Raw genomic sequence first — 21826 nt, 5'->3', positions numbered from 1 at the left:
GATCATGTGACCCGGAATCCGGAGTCCCGCGTCCCGATCGTTAGAACAGGACCCGGGGCTCTCAGTGACACAGCGGAAAAAAAAAAAAAAAAACGAAAAGGGACAGTGTAAAAATAATTAAAAAAATCAAAATAACTTAAAAAAAAAAAAAAAAGTACCCTCGCCCCCAACCCGCCACCGGGCACCTGCATTCATGAGCGTTGATCCTGTGCCAGTATGGAAACAGCAGTTGCACCATGCATGTGAGGTATCGCCACGAACGTCAGATCAAGGGCAGTAATTCTAACACTAGATCTCCTCTGTAGATCTAAAATGGTAGCTTGTAAAGGCTTTTAAAACATTACCTATGGATGTAAAACATGTATGCAGTCTGTCTCCATTGTACGGGGTATGCGTAGTTTTAAAGCATGTCATGTTTGGTATCTATCCCTTGCACTGCCCTAGCTGAATATCCAAAATCGTGCTTTGTTGTCACTTATTAGGGTTGAAGGTCATAATGGCAATCTCTTTCTCTCTCCCACCTGACACTGATGTGCAACTTAAATATTTATCATTACGCCTCCACTGTCTGTCAAGCAAATCTCTCTATGGTTGGCATGTTGCTTGCTCCCTGGCAGGACACCAATGCAGGTGGAGAAATGCATGTGTGGGGGAAAGGACACTGACAAAGAACACAAAGAACAGACTTAGTACAGAGGGCAATACTGTATGAGGATGAAAAGGAGGGGAGGAGGAAGGGGCTGTAGATGGAGGAAGGGAGTATTTCATGAGGAGTACTAGAAATTGGGGGAGAGGAGCAGTACAGGGGGCTCTGGTGCCAGACAAGAACAGCAGCAACATAGAAGAGTGCTAAAAGTGAAGGTGAGGATCAGTAAATGAGATGATGGAGATGGTCGGGAGGAACAGTATAGGGGAGCGTTGGAGGTAGAGGAGCATGAGATGCCTTCTTTCTTAATCCTCCTAAGAGTAAGTGAAGAGTAGGCACTGCTGCTGCAGACCTTGGGCATTTCCAGCCAACCCCTATCAGAATCCAATACCGGTATGGATCCCGCCAGAGTAAGACTCTCTTTATTTTGCTCTAGGCTCTGCATCATGTGAGGTTTTTATTCACCTCACTACTCACTTATGCACCAACTATACTAGTATTCAGGTCTGACAGAGATGTGGCTGGTATGAGGAAACATAATGTAGTTCCTGGCATTGCAAACTGTGGCTCTGTAGAGATCTTTGATGGTGGCTCTTCAAAATTAGTGAACCATCCCTGTACTGGGTAGGTTGGGCAATCGGGCATGGGCACCAAGGGAGCCTTCATGTTTGTCTCAAGAGAGATTTATTTTAGGTAAAAAAACCTAAAAACTATAAATGGCTTGCTCAAAAGCGGCCCATTGGTGCTGTTACCTGAAGCATTGAATCAATTGGTGACTGTTCATGCTAACAGCATCGATCGCCGTCAGCCCGCCATTAGTCTAAATGTGCCGAGCGGCCACTGCTCATCGCATAATCTGGTCATTCCAGCAGCAAGAGTCTGCAGATTCTTGCCGCAGGAATCTGGTGGCTGCACCAATCTGGCTGTGTGAAAGGGGCCCTAATCTATTTTGTTTTCTAATCTCTTCCTATGTTTGCTTTATGCTGCTGGGGCCATATAGAAATCAGGCTACAAAGCAAAAGATTTGTAGGCTATTGAGAAGAAAAATGAAATCATTGCGAAGAGGTTTCCCCATGGTGTAAATGGCCAAACAGAAACCTACAGAGCAAATGGACCTGTATAGCTGTTATTGTATTCCATTGTATAACCTCCTGGGATATTCTTTACAGCAAACACTACCTCCTTCTTACCAGGATACAGAAAAACACACATACCACAACTCTACAATAGATCCACTAGAGCAGGGTTTAACATTTCAAGTCCTGAGCTACTAGCCAGGCCTTAAGAGTTACTCGCCACCAGTTGCCTCACCCAACCCCTACCTTGCTACACCCCTAATTCCGCCCCTAAACACACCCTCATAAATTATTTCATGAAATGACATTGTTACCCACATTACATCAGGGTCCCCAGAGTCCCCCCACATTACATCAGGGTCTCCAATGTCCCCCTAAACACTGCATCATACTTAGACCATGCACCACATACAACCATAACCCCCCATAATCTTTCACTCACAAAACCATAACTCTGCCAAGCATATCCTACCTACTATCCAACCCAGTACCTCAAATGCCCCATCCTCTACCACCCATAATAACTACTTAATCCTGAACCTGACCAAACAACCCATAAAGGTAGGTTTACATACAGACACATGTACACACACACACACACACACAGAGACACCTGTACACACACACACAGACATATACATACACACACAAAAACATGTGCACACACGCACAGAGATACATGTACACACACACAGACACATGTACAGACACACATACACATGTACAGACACACGCACAGACACATGTACACACACACAGACACATGTACATACACATACAGACACATATACACACACACACACACACACATACATGTACATACACGCAGACACATGTACAGATACACACATGTACATACACACAGACACATGTATATGCATACACAGACACACCCAGATACATGTACATACACACACACATATATATACAAACACACACACACACTATAAAAAGTTGCAGTACTTCGTTACCTTCACTGACTGAGTCGGGTACTGCACTCTAGGGGGAGACAGAGAGTACAGCACACACTCCTTCCTTTGCTTTTACTTTGCTCAACTATTGAGCAGTCTGACTGTTCCCAGTGCGAGTGACAGATCCAGCCCTGAGTTCCGAGCCTGCTCAGCAAGACGGCCCTGGGGACACACTTGCCCCCACCATAATTTCCACTCGCCAATGCGAGCTGGCGAGTGGAGATTTCAAGGCCTGCTCTAGAGTATTTTTTACATTGTTCCCTATGTGTCGCAGTGACTAGGGTTTAATCACAGGACAATCTATTATCTATTAATTTGTCCATAGATCAGCCAGGATGAAGATAACAGCTCCAAGGCCCAGATATATACAGTCAGCAATGACAGGTCCTGTTCTTATGAGCTAACAGGTTCCGTTTAACCACTCGCCTATCGGCACTTATACCCCCATCCTGCCCAGGCCAATTTTCAGCTTTCAGTGCTGTCGCACTTTGAATGACAATTGCGCGGTCATGCAACACTGCACCCATATGACATTTTTATCTTTTTTTTCACACAAATAGAGCTTTCTTTTGGTGGTATGTACTTGCTGCTGGGTGTTTTATTTGTTGTGCTATAAACAAAAAAAGAGCAACAATTTTGAAAAATAAAAGTTTTTCTTTGTTTTTATTATACAATTTTGCAAACAGGTAATTTTTCTCCTTCACTGATGTGCCTTGATGAGCCTGCACTGTTAGGCAGCACTGATGAGGTGGAACAGATAGGCATCACTGATAGGCGGCACTGATGATGCTGCACTGATATGCAACAATGATGGGCACTGATAGGCGGCACTGATGGGTGGCACTGACTGACAGCACTGCTGGGCAGCAATGAAGAGTGGCACTGCTGGGCAGCACTGATGAGCGGCACTGGTGGGTGGCACTGCTGGGTACTGATCATCAGTGCCAATCTGTCCTCTGACTATTGCTGGTTATTGGCAGCACTTTCCTCTCACGCTGTAACAGCATGAGGAAAGTGCAGCCGATAACCGACAACTGCATTTACCGGTGATCTGCTGTGTCATTGGACACGGCTGATCACGTGGTAAAAGGCTGCTGTGATTGGCCTTTTACCACATCACGTGATCAGCTGTGTCCGTTGGACACAGTGATCACGGAGATTGCCGGATGCATGCCCCTGGGGCGCGCGGGAGGGCGTGTTCTGGGAGGACGTCATATGGCTCCCTCCCAGAACGGGCCGACCGCAGTGAAGCCGTCATTCGGCTATCTGCGGTCGGCAAGTGATTAAAGCATTACTAAACCCCAAAACAAAATTGAAATATATTGTACTTTACCAGTCCCTAGCAGTTGTGGCTGCATTAGTTTTCTTTTTTCAAGCTTTTCTTCCTTTTGTTTTCACTTCTTGTCCTAGGATGACAACAGTCACTCACTCTTTTGTATCAGGACAACATAACAAAGAAAGGACTATGGAACCCCACTCCTCTCCTATTGCCCATAATACAGATATGTATGGTTCTGATGTTCTCAGAGAACAATATAACTGATAACAGTCAGTACAGGCAGAGAGCATAGGAAGTTATCAGGTCACACGTTTTTCACCAAGATCAATAGCTATTTTTTAATTCAATAAACAGATACAGTATCTCACAGAAGTGAATACACCCCTCACATTTTTGTAAATATTTTATTATATCTTTTCTTGTGACAACACTGAAGAAATGACACTTTGCTATAATGTAAAGTAGTGAGTGGACAGCTTGCATAACAGTGTGAATTTGCTATCCCCTCAAAATAACTCAAACACACAGCCATTAATGTCTAAACCGCTGGCAACAAAAGTGAGTACACCCCTAAGTGCAATTGTCCAAATTGGGCCCAAATTGTCAATATTTTGTGTGGCCACCATTATTTTCCAGCACTGCCTTAACCCTCTTGGGCATGGAGTTCACCAGAACTTTACAGGTTGCCCCTGGAGTCCTCTTCCACTCCTCCATGACGATATCTTGGAGCTGGTGGATGTTAGAGACCTTGCGCTCCTACACCTTCCCTTTGAGGATGCCCTACAGATGCTCAATAGGGTTTAGGTCTGGAGACATGCTTGACCAGTCCATCACCTTTACCCTCAGCTTTTTTAGCAAGGCAGTGATGGTCTTCCCTCAATGAACTGTAGCTCCCCAGTGCCGGCAGCACTCATGCAGTCCCAGACCATGACACTCCCACCACCATGCTTGACTGTAGGCCAGACACACTTGTCTTTTACTCCTCACCTGGTTGCCACCACATACGCTTGACACCATCTGAACCAAATAAGTTTATCTTGGTCTCAACAGACCACAGAACATGGTTCCAGTAATCCATGTCCTTAGTCTGCTTGTCTTCAGCAAACTGTTTGCGGGCTTTCTTGTGCATCATCTTTAGAAGAGGCTTCCTTCTGGGACAACAAACACGGAGACCAATTTTATGCAGTGAGCGGCGTATGGTCTGAGAACGGACAGGCTGACCCCCCCCCCACCCCTTCAACCTTTGCAGCAACGTTGGCAGCATTCATACATCTATTTCCCAAAGACAACCTCTGGATATGACGCTGAGCATGTGCACTCAACTTCTTTGGTCGACCATGGTGAGGCCTGTTCTGTGTGGAACCTGTCCTGTTAAACCGCTGCATGGCCTTGGCAATCGTGCTGCAGCTCAGTTTCAGGGTCTTGGCAATCTTCTTATAGCCTAGGCCATCTTTACATAGAGCAACCATTCTTTTTTTCAGATCCTCAGAGAGTTCCTTGCCATAAAGCGGAACTTCCCCTTTTGGGTGGAACTCCGCTTTAACCTAATTAGACAATGGAGGCTTCTGTGCATCATACACACGATGAGAAAAAAACGCATTTGCAGCGATCATCCAAAAAACTATTCGTTAGCACACAGATTTCGAGAGTCGATCACGACAGTTCCTGTGAAAATATCTGAAGGGACAAACATGAAAATTTTTCTTGTAAGATAAAAGAACAAATGATTTTCATGTAATTAGTATAGTATTTGTAAGAAAAAAATCAAGCGACCGAGACCAAGCATGCTTAGAACCAAAGAATACATTACAATGCAGTACAATACATTACATCACTTCCGAAGTTGTATTCTGTCTAACAATAATTTTCGTAACTTTAGTAACCTATTAGTTTTCGATAGGAGACTAGCATGGAAAAAAAAAAAAAAAGGACGATCATTCGTCTGCTGTTCTCATTGTATGTACTAGGCACTAGGACACATCAGGACTGTCAAGCTCTAGAAAGATGCGCATCAGGGTACAACCATCAAGCTCTTTCTTATCACAGAGCAAAGGAAGAATTATGCAATTTCTTTCCTTCAACCACAGAGCTGAAGGAAATAAAATTTCCGATTTCCCCATCAACAAGCCGGCCACAGACAGATGGAAATTCAGCCAGATCAACAGGGACTGGACGAATTTTGATCTATGGGTGGATTGATTGTACTGAAGTCAACGTATCAATCGACTTTAGTACAACCAGCCTGCCAAAGGCAGCAGTGATCACTGTATTCTTCCCACAGTCAGAATACAATATTGCAGTGCGAGGTATTTCCCCATCAACTCTGCCTATGTTGAAGGAAGAATCACGCAATTTTCTTTTCTTCAACATATGATTGAAGGAAAGAAGATAGCATTATGCATGGCCAGCCTTACCCATACATATTTGGTCAAAACATAAGGACATAAGCTGGCCATAGATGTGGCAATTTGCAATCCTTTAAAACCATTTTTGATCCAGCAGGAAGTGCAAATATGGTTGGAAATTATTGGAGGAACTAAGTACTCTACCACACAGGACTGAATACCAGAATTCCATTGATTGTGAAGTCAACACTAGACAATGAACAAATGCTTTAAGTTAATTTATTGACAGATTGAATTGAAACAGAATTTTAAAATAATCAATAGAATTATTTTTCCGCCACATTTGATCAGGGGCATTATCAATTCCGCGTCCTTGCTGTCAACCTAAACTGGCATTTTCCGTCTGCGACAGTTTAGTGCATTTGACAATTAAATGAAATCCAATGTTTGATTGCTCAATCAAATTGCAACATGTATGGCCAGCATTACACCCCTACATGTTGTATATGAGCAAACTAGACCTTTAAATCTTCAGGGATTCCTGGTTTATACCCTCGTTTTTATTCTTCATACAGTTGTGTCCAAAATTATTCAACCCCCACTGAAATTGAGTGTTTTGGCCAGTTTGACATTGCTTTTGATCATTCAGTCATCTTGCTTACATTTACATTAAAGAGGCACTTGTAGGTCAGACAAATATAACATAACAGTTATAATGAAATAACCACAAATGTCTTTTCTGTGCTCACAGCATTATCAGTTTTATTCAACCCCCAAGTGACATTCAATCTTAGTACTTAGTACAGCATCCTTTTACAGTTATAACAGCTTTTAAACGTGAAGCATAGCTTGACACAAGTGTCTTGCAGCGATCTACGGGTATCTTCGCCCATTCTTCATGGGCAAAGGCCTCCAGTTCAGTCACATTCTTAGGCTTGCGCACTGCAACTGCTTTCTTTAAGTCCCACCAGAGGTTCTCAATCGGATTTAAGTCTGGTGACTGCGATGGCCACTCCAAAATGTTCCAGCCTTTCCTCTGCAACCATGCTCTAGTGGACTTGGAGGTATGCTTGGGATCATTGTCCTGTTGAAAGGTCCAACGTCTCCCAAGCCTCAGGTGTGTGACGGACTGCATCACGTTTCCATCCAATATCTCCTGGTACTGAAGAGAATTCATGGTACCTTGCACACGCTGAAGCTTCCCTGTACCTGCAGAAGCAAAACAGCCCCAAAGCATGATTGACCCTCCACCATGCTTCACAGTAGGCAAGGTGTTCTTTTCATCATAGGCCTTGTTCTTCCTCCTCCAAACATAGCGTTGATCCATGGGCCCAAACAGTTCTAATTTTGTTTCATCAGTCCACAGAACACTATCCCACAACTTTTGTGGTTTGTCCACATGGCTTTTGGCATACTGCAGTCGACTCTTCTTATTCTTTGGAGACAGCAAGGGGGTACGCCTGGGAGTTCTGGCACGGAGGCCTTCATTACGCAGTGTGCGTCTTATTGTCTGGGCTGAAACTTCTGTACCCACATCTGACAAATCTTTTCTCAGTTCCTCAGCAGTCACACGGGGACTTCTCTCCACTCTACGCTTCAGGTAGCGCACAGCAGTCGAAGTCAGCATCTTCTTTCTGCCACGACCAGGTAGCGTTTCAACAGTGCCCTTTGCCTTGAATTTGCGAATGATGCTTCCTAAGGTGTCTCTTGGTATGTTTAACATCTTTGCAATCTTCTTATAGCCATTGCCCTTCCTGTGAAGAGAAATCACCTCTTCTCTTGTCTTCCTGGACCATTCTCTTGCCTTCACCATGTTTGTAACCACACCAGTAAATGTCTAGAAGGAGCTGAGTATCACAGTCATTTTAAAGCTGCCTAATTGGTGCTTATTATGCTTGATTGCTGCTCGGTGACATCCACAGGTGTTTTCAATACCTGATGGAAAGCACCTGTATGAACCTCTGTTCTTCAGAGTGGTAGTCTTTAAGGGGTTGAATAATTGTGGCAATGAAGAAACCACATAAGAACCATTTACTACTGTATTACATAAACAATTGATGTCATTTTAGTTGCATTTGGGTAGTTACAACGTCCTTGTAGGATTTGATTCTGAATACAATTCCAAATGTACACTATAGTCCCTAAACCCCTTTACAGCATTGGGGGTTGAATAATTTTGGACACAACTGTATGTCCACATTAACTGGCAGTCTCCTGAGCAGGCTTTTCTGGCTGGATTGGACAAACATCAAAAGTAAATGGGAGAGTGCACAGCAGCCCTGAAAGAGCATTCTAAAGAAGCAAAGTTTTTGCTTAAAGAAGACCCTTGCCCCCTTTATTTCCCTATAAAGGAGTGACAGAGTGAATAGAACCAGAACCAGGGCCAGAGTGAACTGAACCAGAACACGTAAGATTGCCTGGCCTATGCACACGCCTGACTGCTGACTGATCTCCTTAGAAAGCTTTACGTACCATCCTTTAGAGGCTTTTTTCATTTTGTCTGCTTCTTTCTCCTGTAGATGCAAGGTAAATTGCACTAATGTAGATTCAGAGTCTCCCATGTCTACAACCTTGGTGCCCCACCTGTGGCTTTTGTTTATTTTATCTTGTTGTCCTAGGGCCACAGCAGCTACTATTCAGATTTTTTTCTCGATCATTTTGAATGAGTCTTAATGAGAGTATTGATTTTATGTATCATATTCCCTTTTTCTGCTTGTCTCCTTCAGCCTTCCTCCAATGTTCAGTTTCAGCTTAGTTAGGTTTTGACCAAACGTCTACTCTAAATGTGGTGGCTGCATTAGTTTTCTTTAATTTTGTCTCTTTTCCTTTTTAGATTTTTAGATGTCTCAGGGTGCCTCCAGTAGAAGAGCCACAGAGTCTCCTTTGGACAGCAACACGGGATTGCAGGAAAATTGAATAATCTATGGCCTGCCTTAGATGCACTGGCAGATTTAGAGGAACTTGACTAACAAATTAAAGTGGTTCTAAAGCCTTGAGGTTTGCATAGAATGCATTAAAGGTAAAAAACCTTCTCTGCTGCAGGATCCCCCCAGCCCCCCTCATTCTTACCTGAACCCCATCCGATCCAGCAACGTGCACGATAGCAGCGGCTCTCGCCACTGTCTCCCTTCTCATTGGGCAGATTGATATCAGCAGGAGCCATCGGCTCCCATTCCTGTCAATCAACTCCACTGATGAAGGAGCAGGGGGCGGGGAACAAGCACGCACACATGCCCCCATGGGAAAAGGCTTCCCGTGGGAGCACTAGACAGAGAGGAGGAGCCCGGAGAACTGGTGGGGGACCTGAGAAGAGGAGGTTCGAGACCACTCTGTGCAATTCTACTGCACAGAGCAGGTAAGTATAAAATGTTCGCCATTTTTTTTGTTTTCATTTCCTCTACAATCGTTTTAAGCACCAGTCAGTGTAAAATGGTTTGTCTCCACACTCTGCCTGTTGAAAAACAACAGGCAAATATAAAAGAAAAACCTAAATAAAGAAATCAATGCATCCACCACATCTAAGAATTTGTAAATGGCAATGTATTACATTTTTGTTTTGGAGATTAATACCGCTTTAAGAAATACAGTTTGCTCATCAGAATGCTCTAGCCTGTGATTGGACAATGAATGAGACTGAGCAAGGTTGTTGCCCTGTTTTCTCCTCCTGCTAGTATATTAACTCTTGAAAATCTTAAGAAATTCAATTTTGTTAACTTTTATGTTTTTTAAATAATGCCCCCTCTTCCCCAAGACCTCTATTCCCTTTGAGCCCCCCGTGTTTTTTTTGTTTTGCATTAATGTATTACTTACCTTTTCCAGATATCTGAAGGACAATCCCATTAAGCAGAGGATCCTTTTTACTCTTCAGATATTTACTTGAATGTGAGTGGTCCTTCTTGATGCACATCTGATATGACGATGTCAACACAGCTCTGTGCATCAATACACTGAGAATGCAGGTGTATGTGGTGATGCCACCTTGGGGTGGGGGGGTGGCTTTCACTTTGCCCTGTGCTCACAGTATGTCCTTAGTCTTCCACACTAAATGAGGCTGGTCAACCTTCAACCTAGCAGCCCAAAGACATCTTGTCATGAACAGAAATGCAGGCAACAGCCTGGAGGGGAATTTTGTTAGCCAAATTGGGGCTTGATTACATAGCTAAATTAAACAGCATTTCACATCTGCCTGGAGTCCAGGTTTGGAGTGGAATGTTACCTTGTGTCAATGGTAGCCTGAGGTGCTGTGCACTCATAGCAAACTTATTGAGCTGGGAGCATACTTGATCATGTGACTAACCAGGCTCCTGACCATGTGACTATTGTGAGAGCCAATCTCAGCAGTCACGTGACAGAGAAGCTGTGCTGCCTTCCAGCATTAAAGCCCACTTAAAAGGCCATCAGGAGGTGGCATGAAGGGGTGAAAGAGGAGACTGTCTCATCTGCAACAAAAAGATTCTTACCTTCCTGCTTACACGCTGCATAGGAGTTATGTCATCCCATTCAGCCAATCAAGATAGCCAAAGATGGTGAATCCTGAAGAAGATGGGGTGAAGATGTTGGTGCTGGTGGAGGCTGGTTGATGTTCCATCACTGATGAGAAAGTGAATATAGCATACTTTATGTGCACTTTAAGGGAACATCACAGTTGTAAAAAAAATGTTTACCTTCAAGATAACATCCTTACAGAGATGAGAATGCAGGGTCTTTTTAGGGATGGAGCTAAAGTAATATTAAAAGGTAGAATTTTTTAAAAATAACAAACACGTGTTCCATCTTTCCTGGTCACCCACACAGATTTCCATTATAGACACGGCCTTAAAGGAAACTTGTCAGGAGAGAAAGGTATAGGCTATTGCTCTCCTGAAGATGCTAGTTTCTTGGTTGTCAGACTGATCCTCTATTTTCAGTACCCAGTTCTGGGTCACTGGGGTTGATTTACTAAAGGCAAATAGGCTGCTGAATTTACATACAAGAGAAGATGCACTTTGAATGGGAATTTTCTCCAGAGTATAATAAATGAGGTGAAGCTCTGCTGACTTCCATCATCCAATCATGGACAAGCAAAAATGCTGTTTTTTTTTTATTTTCCTTGCACGCAATTGGGCATTCTTTGCAACGTGAAATTTCACCACACTCACTAAGCTCTAGGGAAGCTTTCCATGGAAAATGAAACTTACCTTGCCTTTAATAAATCAATCCCTTTGAGTCAACAAGATCAGAAATTCACATCCATCAAGAACATCACTTAACGCATGTCTGTTCTGTGCCAGTCATTCAATATGGTACATAAATGAAATTTACGTCCTTTTTTTCACACAAAGAGAGCTTACTTTTCTATGGTATTCAATCACCTGTGCTCTTTTTATTTTTGGCGCTATAAAAACTTAAAAAGTTTTAACAAAGAAAAATTTGAAAAAAAACAATATTTTCTCATTTCTGTCATAAAAACTATCCAAAAAACTAAAATTTCATCATAAATTTAGGCCAAAATGTATTCTGCTACATGTTTTTGGTTAAAAAATCCCAATAAGTGTATACTGATTGCTTTGTGTGAAAGCTATAGCTTCTACAAACTATGGTATAGATAATGAAATGTACACAGCTTTTACTTTCTGACTGCCCATCACATTTCTTGAGGTGCTAAAATACCAGTACAGTACAAATACCCCCAAAGTACCCCTTTTCGGAAAGTAGACACCCTAAGCTATCTGCTGAGAGACATATTGAGTCCATGGAAGATTTATTCCCCCCCCCCCAAGTTTTTGGAAAATGACAAAAACATTTTTTTTTTTTTTTTTTTTTACACAAAGTTGTCAATTCATATATTTCTCACACAAGCCATGGGTATATGTGGAATTACACCCCAAAATACATTCTGCTACTTCTACCGAGTATGGGGATACAACATGTGTGAGACTTTTTGGGAGCCTAGCAACATACAGGAGCCTGAAATCCAATGACCACTTTGAAAGCCTGATGGTGCGTAACTTCCTCAATTCACTTCCTCAGTACCTATCACAGTTTCGGAGGCCCTGAAATGCCAGGATAGCACAAACTCCCCCCCCCCCCCGGTAGATTCCGATTGCTTAAGACTATAGAGATGATTGGTGCCATTCCTGCTTCCAATCCACTCTATGGTCCGCTGGCAAAAACACCGTCTGCATTCTCAGGATCGCCCGATGGCACGGGACTGCCCGAGAAGGCCGTGGAAGACAGTGGGGGGGGGGAGCATCATCTCCCGTTGCTTGTAAAGGCGATCCTGCAGCTAATTAGCTACTAGGATTGCTTTTACATGAAAGTTCATCGCCAGCTAAAAAAAAACGATACCAGGATGATGCCTGCAGCTGTAGGCATTATCCTGGTATAGCCAAAGTCCAGTGATGTACCAGTACGTCGCTGGTCCTTGTTGGGTATATATGCTATGTTCTGTGTTTTTTTTTGTATACAGCCTGTGGGCTGAAAAAAAAAAAAAAGAGAAGAAATCTCTGCCAAAAAAAGTGTTTGGTATGCCCACCATTAGAATATACCACCCTGCATCCACCTACTTCAAATGGTGGGCACACATTAGGTCACACGGTGCGAATTCTTGGTGGCTGCGGGACACTACTTTTGCTCGCCACCGCACCAGCTTGTAATGTATTTATGGGACTTGCCACGTCACCAAGTGATACTGCAGTGCTGGTATGTGAAAGACCAGGATGTACTAGGCCGCTGGTGCTTGGCAGTCCACCAAAAGGTAGCGTAGCACTAGTACTGGAACTCTGCTGCATATGAGAGTCATCAAATTTTTCCCGGCAAGTGCTAACAGAGATCAGGCCTGATTCTGCCAACACTGCTGTTTTGTGTGCAATGTATCAAGTGGCAGTGACCTACTGAAACTGCACTTGCTGGGGGGAGAAGGGGGGGGTAAGCGTAGGGGCTAAACGCAGGTGCTGGCAGGTGCTGATCCCGCTAACGCTGTGTTTTTGTGGACACTATACTAATGTGAACACTGGTATAGTGCTGATCTTATCAAAGATATTGATCCATTCATACACTATATTAGCAATTGAGGTTTGTTGTGTATGTGGGCGTGTTCCTGACAATCAAATGGTTAAATGTGATTACTCGTATACTGACGGGCAATCTGACGCTATCTGGGAGGGGCGTTAAACCACAGGAACACAAATCACGTATATATACGTGACTTTGCGCATCCGTGCCGCCCTGTAGCAGTATTTCTGCTATAGGGCAGTCAGGAAGCAGTTACAGAGGCAGTTTGCATTACAGCGCTGCGTTACTTTAACTCACAATTGCGCGGACATGCAACACTGCACCAAAATGAAATTTATGTCCTTTTTGCCCCACAAATAGAGTTTTCTTTCAGTGGTATTTGATCGCCTGTGCGGTTTTTATTTTTTTGAGAAAAAACTATATTTTTAATTTTTTTGCTATAAAACATGTCCAGTAAAAAAAATTAAAAAATCTAATTTTGTCAAAAATGTAGGCCAAAATGTATTCTGCTACATTTCTTTGAAAATAACCCAAATCAGTACTTATTATTTAGTCTGTAGGAAAGCTATAGAGCCCACAAACTATGGTATATATCTGAAAATCGATCAATCCTGAAGTACTGACAGCCAATCTAATTTCTCCAGGCCCAAAAATGTCAGGACAGTACAGATACCCCCCAAATTACCCCTTTTCGCAAAGTAGACTGTCTGCAGTATTTAGTAAGAGGCATGGTAAATTTTTTCAATTTGCATAATTTTTGAGAAAATGAAAGGTGGTGATCAGGGATGGTGACAGTGTAAAAAAGAAAAGATTGTTTACATTTTTTTTTTTAAATGATTGTTTTTTTTCATAACACACTGACCAGAGTAGTACAATGTTATCATACTAACATTGTACTACTCTGGGGAAATGATCAGTAGTTTTTTTTTCACACATGATTGCTTATAGCAAAAACAATTTCTTTGCTATAAGCAAGCATTTAACTGAATGAAATCAATTCATTCAGGTTTTTTAGTGGTGATTAGCTGTGATTGGCCAAAGCTAATCACATGAGACAAATGGGCTGTGATCGACCCAGTCTGTACATGTAATCACTGTGACCAATCAGAGCTAGTGACATAACTGTATACAATGGATGGCATGAAAGGAAATCATCCATTGTTTACGATTGTCATGTGACCTGCTGTGATTGATCACAGCAGGTCACATGGTACAGGCAACGGGCCCATACACAGATCTGTCATTGGCTGCATCCAAGGTACACAGCCGGTGACAGATCTCACCTCAGCACTGCGTGATCTGGGAAGGACGTCATATGATACCCACCCAGATCGGCGAGTCCCGCTCGGCCATCATTTTGCTATTGGCCAGGCAGGAACAGGTTAAAACCATAATAAAGGCTTTACTTTTTTTTCTAAAAATAACAAACATGTCATAACTACCTGCTGTGTGAGCAGCCCAGATCCTCCTCTTCTCGGGTCGCCCACAGGTGCTCCTGTGCCCCTCCCTCCAGTTGGATGCCCCCACAGCAAGCAACTTGCTATGAGGGCACCTGCTGCTCTGTGTGTTCATTCACACACGGAGCCGTGGCTCAGTCCCACCCCCCCTCTTCTCACTGGCTGTGATTGACAGCAGTGGGAGCCAAAGGCTCCCGCTGCTGTCTTAGCCAATGAGGAGAGGGAGTCCCGGGATAGCCGAGACTCCAGTGCACATCGCTGGATCAAGAGGGGAGGGAGGGAGGGCTGGCGCACAGAGAAGGTTTTTTACTCTCATGCATAGAATGCATGAAGGCAAAAAACCTTAAGCCTGTACAACCACTTTAAGGCCCCATTCACACCTAAGCATTTTTTAACTAGAAGCCCAAATCGCTCAACAATCCAAATCCCATTGTTTTCAACAGCCAATGTTCACATTTCAACATCCTGTTTGAAGTTGGACGCCTGTCTCAGAAAAATATAGGAGCTACTTTTCAGACAAAATTGAGCAATTTTGCCCCAAAAGACTTCAACAACTGAAAATTCGAGCATTCTTTTTGGTGTATTTTAGGATTTTTTTTAGCTCATATAACTGATTTCCCCCAGTGCTTCCAATTGGCTAAAACAAAAACCCCTGAAGCTTGAATACTAACACATTGAACAAAACACTTGTAATACACTTGTAAAATGCTTGTATGTTCTTGCAAAAACCCTCAAAAATTGCTTTAAAAATTGCTGTGCTCAGGTATGAGTGCATACTAACAGTTACACCGTATACTTCCTCCATACCCTATTCATGAATCTCATTTCAGACCTCCTGCTGCAATGTCAAAAGAACAAGTGCTAAACAGATCAGCCCACATTTTATATTTTTTTTTTAGTGTTAGTATAAAATGGAGGAAGATTAGAACCTGTCATTTTTATACTCCTATCCAGGAGTCGGGACTCCCTGTCATGTAGGACACATTCACATTGTTGGCTGTGTAAATGCATGTGCATTATTCCGCCCATTCCAAGAAGCCTACCCATTCTTTTGAATAGGCTGCCTAACGCAACAATAAAAGGTACATGGCACACTACAATGCAATGTAATCCATCACTGCACATTGTGCTGCGGTTAGGAATGAATGGCATTGCAGTGCACCAATGTCTGCATCACCACAGTGCAACAATGTGAACCCCAGCTTAACAGTGACAACCCCAGCCTTAGTATCCCAATGACAATTGTTTCATTAGAGAGGAAGGGAGGCAAACTCGGAAACAAAACAGAAATAACAATGCTTTTATTTTCAGTACAGTAGTGGAAGGCTAAACTCCACCCCCACCAATCTTTTCATTTCTGGATCTATGTTGCAGATCTGATTTTCCATCCAACTCCTTCTATTTTTCAATCAAAGGATGTCAAACGGGAAGGGCCGACAGGGCCATCCACTGAACGAACTATGACCAATTTCTTTCCGGTGCCTTCTGAAGTTTGTACGGTGTATAGACATTAACTGCTAAAACCTTTGTCACCAACAGTAATTGAGAAGATATCTTCAAAACAGAGCCCCAATAGCAGGAGAAAATCAGCAAGGGATCTAATCTTTCGCTGCTTTATCTGAAAAAAAAAAAAGGTTATGCAAGCTAAAAATAATCAGCATTAATAGCAGAGACGTGATTAGGAACCCTTACCAATAAAATAGGGAATACCATCAAAATGGATTTTTGCCCAAATTGCCATAAGGGTCCTTTCACATGGGCATTCTGTTTATTCGTCACTTCAGTCACGTTTTCTCAAAGAAAAAAACGGATCAGTTTAAATCAGTTTCTCGTCAGTTTTTACATCCTTTACTGATGCAAAAACAGACCGTATGTCCGCTTACATCCGATTTTCGTCTGTTGCGTTTTTGTTTTTTTACACGGAAGAACAATACGTTTTTCTTCCTTTCAAAAAGAACGGATGGTTCTATAGCATTGATGAGCATTTAGGATGTGTTGTACATGTTGGGTCTCTTAAATTCCCTGTGTGGGGTTTATAAAATGGGAAATGATCACTTTTGATGCTTTACATCTGCACTGTAAACACACTAAACGCCATAGGCACGTTTGCAGTCCATTTAACCTGCGGTTGGGGTGCGTTTCAATAGAAGTGAATAGAGTCAGTTGCAAAGCGTCAACGCCTGCCAAACTCTGCAGGAAGCATTGTTGTTGCCTTGCAGCAACGCTGTGAACACCTCCATCCACTCCCTATTTTAACAATTTTGAGTGGCATTGATAGGCGTTCGGGAAGCATAAAAAAAGTGACCCAACTGCCTATTTTCAACGCCTGTGTGAAAGAGTCATTAGGCAGCCACCAGTCCTGAGGTCCGATCAGCTGCAATATATTACAATTTATTTGTGGGACTAGCTATACTCAAACAGTGGTGGGCACAAATGATGGAAGGCCTCAAGTGTGGTCCCCCGACACTTGCAGAGGCCCATACAATAGCAACAGTTTATTGCATCTCAATGCTCTAAGATTGGGATACAACTGTATTTTTTGCAGCGTATCACAACGCACACTAAAAAAGATGGCGTACAATGACCACTAGCACTGGTGTCAGTGGACACAATAATAACCAACAGCATTGAAGTCAATAGGTGCGATAAGCAGCAGCACTGGTCTCAGTGTAGATGCAATAATAAGCCACAGCATTGGTCTCAGTGAAGGCAAATAAACACTGCATTGGTGTCAGAGAATGCAATAATAACTGCAGAGCTTTGGTGTCAGTGGATGCAATAATAAGACCCCAGCTTTGGTGTCAACGGCTGCAATAAGCAGCTCCCAGCTCTGGTGTCACTACTATTAACCACCCCTCCTCATTGGCAGTAAAATGTAACCCCCTCACCACATAGGTGCTCAGTGACCGAGAACGTTAACCCCCTATGAAGTGTCATTTAACCTCCCCTGCATTCATTAATAATCTCCCCTCCCATTACTGACTACGGAAGTGAAAGTTGAACCCTCCATGATCTCCCCTCCCATTACTGATCTTGGCAGTGAAAGTTAACCCCTTCCTAATTCAGCCCACCCACTTTCCCCCATTAGGGCCCTTTCACAATGATATGTTTTTCCTGCACTTTTACCTTGCCATAAAAACGCAAGAAAAATTAATCCCATTAAATCCTATGGGAATGTTCACACCACTGCGCTGTGGTGCATTTTGAAAAGTCTTGCATGCTGCATCATTGGTTTTAGTTTTGAAAACAGCACCAAAAAGGCAGCTCCCCATAGAAATGAATTGAAAACGCAACAATAACGCATCAAAAAGGCAACAAAAACGCACACGTTTTTGGTGTTTGAGTTACATGTCCATTTTTCACAGCTGCAAGCAATCAAAAAACGCACCAGAAACGCATCTGAAACACAGCAAAATTGCCATATAACTACAGTACATGTAAAGCGCTGAGCAAACTGTTGGCTCTATATAAATCCTGTATAATAATAATAATATGCGTTTTTACAATTATTTTGCTACAGAGCAGTGTGAGAGGGCCCTTACTGATCATAGTAGTGAAGTTAACCCCTCCATGCACTCCCCCCCCCCCCATTGCTGACAATAGCAGTGAAAGTAAAAGCGGAGCTCCACCCAAAACAGGAAGTTCCATTTAAGCCTTTGTCTCCCGCATCATTGACAACTGAAATCTTTGGGGAGCAAGCGGGGTACCCGAATTTGACAGGTACCCGCTCCAACTTCCGCTGCGATCGCCTAGAAGATCAGAAGTGGAAATTGTCCTCCCCCCCATAGTCTTATGGGACGCGTGACAGGTCCCAGAGGACTACAGGGCCATTCACAAAGCGTAGCGCTTCTCGCGCATGCGCACTGTGATACTGTGATGCCACATGCTGTCACAGCTGGGTGCCCACACTGAAGATGCCGGCACCGGGGAGAGATGGCCGTTGAGGACACGACTGGGCCGAGGGACAGGTAAGTGTCTGTATTTTAAAAGTCAGCAGCTACAGTTTTTGCAGCTGCTTTTTTGTTTTTTTCAGCTGCAACTCTGCTTTAAAGTGGAGTTAGGGCTCGTTCACACTTGACTGTTTTCCCAACGCTTGCCAAACGCCCCTATAGTGTTTGGCAAGAGTTGGTCCGGCGTTTGCGGAGCGTTTTTTAACGCTCCGCAAACAACGCATGCGCGGTTTAGCGGCGGTTGCTAGGCGTTTGCCGAGCGTTAAAAACACCCCACAAACGCCTATAATGAAGTTTAAATGGTGTTACCGCTCCGCAACCACACCGCAACCGCGCCACAAACGCCGGCCAGGCGTTTGCGGATCAGCACCATAGACTAGAATAGGAGGCTTCAACGCCTCCTGACTCGACCAGAGGCATCCGTTTTGCCGCAACGCTAACGCTCCAGTTAGAACAGCACCATGTGCTGTAATGTGCAGAATTGTTCGAGGCGTTTGGGAAGCGGTAAATACGCTTCCCAAACGCCTCTCTGCCGCCTGCACACAATGCTAGTGTGAACGTAGCCTTACAGACGTTTTTGTGTTTATTAAAAGTCAGCAGCTATGAAGACTGTAGCTGCTGACTTTTAATAAATGCACACTTACCTGTCCCAGGGTCCAGTGATGTACTCACTGGCAGTCTCTTTTCTCCTTCTGTCCTCCATGGCGCCGGCATCTCTACTGTGGGCACCAGGCTGTGAGAGCTTGAGGCTTCACAGCCTGGTACCCACTGCGCATGCACGAGTAGCGCCGCACCTCCTAATTGGTCCAGCAGTCTCCTGTAACCTGTGAAAGGTCCAGGAGATTGCGGGAGCAAGGAGGGGGCCCAACTGGGTCATTTCGCCATGGCGTACTGAGACGAAAGTGGGAGCGGGTACCTGCCAAACCAGATGCCCGCTCCCCCCACCCCCACAAAAGGTGCCAAATATTGCAGTGGAGAGGGGGAGGAGGCAAATAAGGGGAGCTTGCGCTTTTGAGTGGAACTCCGCTTTAACCCCTCCATAATCTTCCCTGATCGTGACAGTGATAGGTAACCCCTCACAATTCACCCCCCCCTCCCCATTACTGACCATGGCAGTGAATATTAACCCCTCCCCCATCCACCTTACCTGATCACAGGCTCCTGCGTCGCTCTCCCTCTCCCAGGCTGGGACATTCCATGTACTGGGGACAGAGATAACTCCATCCATAGTACAGTCTGTCTCCACAATGCAGGAGCTGGAACACAGAGCAGAACAGAGAGCCATCAAGTGCCCGCCACTCTGCTGTCATTCTTCTCTGTACCTGGTGCCCAAAAGGCCGCCAGCAACACGCAGAGGGCCGGGGGGCCGTGTGTTGGGCACCAGGACTCTAACGCTTCGGGTGGCCATTCACATCTGGCAATTCGGGATCGTGGGGCAGAGTTGCTGCCGTTCCATATCGCCCTGCAATCCTGGCAAAGCGTACCACGCCTGTTTGCGTCTCATTCATTTTTAATGTCACTTCGAACGCGGCGCGGTTCTTCCTCCAGCTTGTCGCCCAAAAGAAGCTCCTACGTCTGAGGTGTCATTAATAATGGATGGCACACAAACACACGCCAGGATTGCAGTGCGATTTCCCAATCGCGGGAACAAACACAATTGCCATCCCAAATCGCCAGAGGTGAACGGGGCCTAAAGCTGGGATCCTCATCACCACACTTGCAGCCGCCTGCTATCCAGCAAGAAAGTCAGGAAAGGAAAGCAATGAGCTGTACCCTGGGCAGGGGGGACTGGAAGATGAGGGGACACTGGGGGGTGATGGGGGCACATAATGGGGGAGATCCAGCTACGTCTGTCCCCCTCCTGGATATCATCACCTCTATAGCCGGTCACACACTACATACATGACTCCCCAGCCCCCTCCACAACACCCCCTGAGGACTACACCACCCAGCAGGCCCAGCCTTCTCCTCACCACCCCCGGCTCTCCTTCCCGCTCTATCTCCTACCTGCTCAGCTCTGTTCTCCTCGGTGGTCATTATGCTCCCATCGTCTCTGGGGGCTGCCCGTTTTCTGCCTGAGCTCCGGGATCATCCTCCCACACATAACCACAGAAAGCATGGCTGCTACAAGCCAGCAAAAACTTCCTATGCACTGTATTGAGCCAATCGGGAAGGGAGACATCTATGGCAACCAGCGGTATTACAGCCTTGGGAATACAGGCACAGTGCCACCTAGTGGGAAAATCCAAAAATAACGATTAAAACGGCCACAGCAATATTTCATTATATGTCAAATCTATAGAAAAATATCACATTTATCAAGATATAGCGTTTCTTGACCGAAAAAAAATTGCAAGTCATCAGGCATAACAAGAGGCAGCCCAAACACAGCAGGACCCCGGACAGGAAGTGGCAATCAGATCACTTCTGCACAGGACGCCGACCGATGCACATCGCCAGAGCACGTCTCCTGCGACAACTGCGATTTTTCATTATCCTTAAAAATTTATATTGCTATCAGTATTATACTGTTATTGTTTACAATATTATTATTAATATTGTCATTTTTTAGCTTTTTTTAGGTACATTGGCATCCAACACCATCAGGATGCCACGACCTTCAAGGCCCAGATTATCAGCTCGGGAGGGCCGAGAGTCTCCGATTGCTCATCGGACAAGATCCAGAGGGCAACGTCGTCAGAGACGGGAGGACGCCAATGCTATTCGCAGACGCCGTTCTCCAAGAGACCGCATTAGGGAGCCTGCCAACAACCCAGTACAAGAGGGACCACCGGCTATGGAGCAGCAGGGTGAGGAGCAGCCAACTTGTTCCATCTGTTTGGCTGAATACGGCGCTGGAGAGGAGACTAGGGTTCTCCAGTGCTCTCATGTTTTCCACCCTGCCTGCATCCAAAGATGGATCAGGGAGAACGCCACGTGTCCCATTTGCCGGGCAGCTATCCCTAATGCGCAAGAGCGACGGAGACTCAACGCCGAGGAATTCAGGAACCTACAGGATGAGGACATGATCAACATTTTGTTTGATGTTGAACTTGATGAAGATGGTGAATTCCGTGTGGTTTTATTCCTTTTAGTATAACAATCTTTT

At 44.4% G+C, this 21826-nt stretch overlaps 1 long non-coding RNA gene across 1 annotated transcript; it reads right to left on the bottom strand.

Annotated features, from left to right (window-relative positions):
- Positions 1-16051: 16051 nt before the first annotated feature.
- On the bottom strand, positions 16052-20873 carry LOC149466042 (uncharacterized). The gene is made up of 2 exons (XR_016312171.1): positions 20725-20873; positions 16052-16385 (listed from the first exon to the last, which is right to left on the bottom strand). It is a non-coding gene; the product is annotated as an uncharacterized LOC149466042 (long non-coding RNA).
- Between the last annotated feature and the right edge of the window lie 953 nt (positions 20874-21826).

This window comes from Staurois parvus, unplaced genomic scaffold, assembly GCF_062004578.1.
Source record: "Staurois parvus isolate SC_StPar_1 unplaced genomic scaffold, SC_StPar_1.0 ptg000133l, whole genome shotgun sequence".
Taxonomy (NCBI): domain Eukaryota; kingdom Metazoa; phylum Chordata; class Amphibia; order Anura; family Ranidae; genus Staurois; species Staurois parvus.
This window is presented reverse-complemented; position numbering and strand designations above follow the sequence as displayed.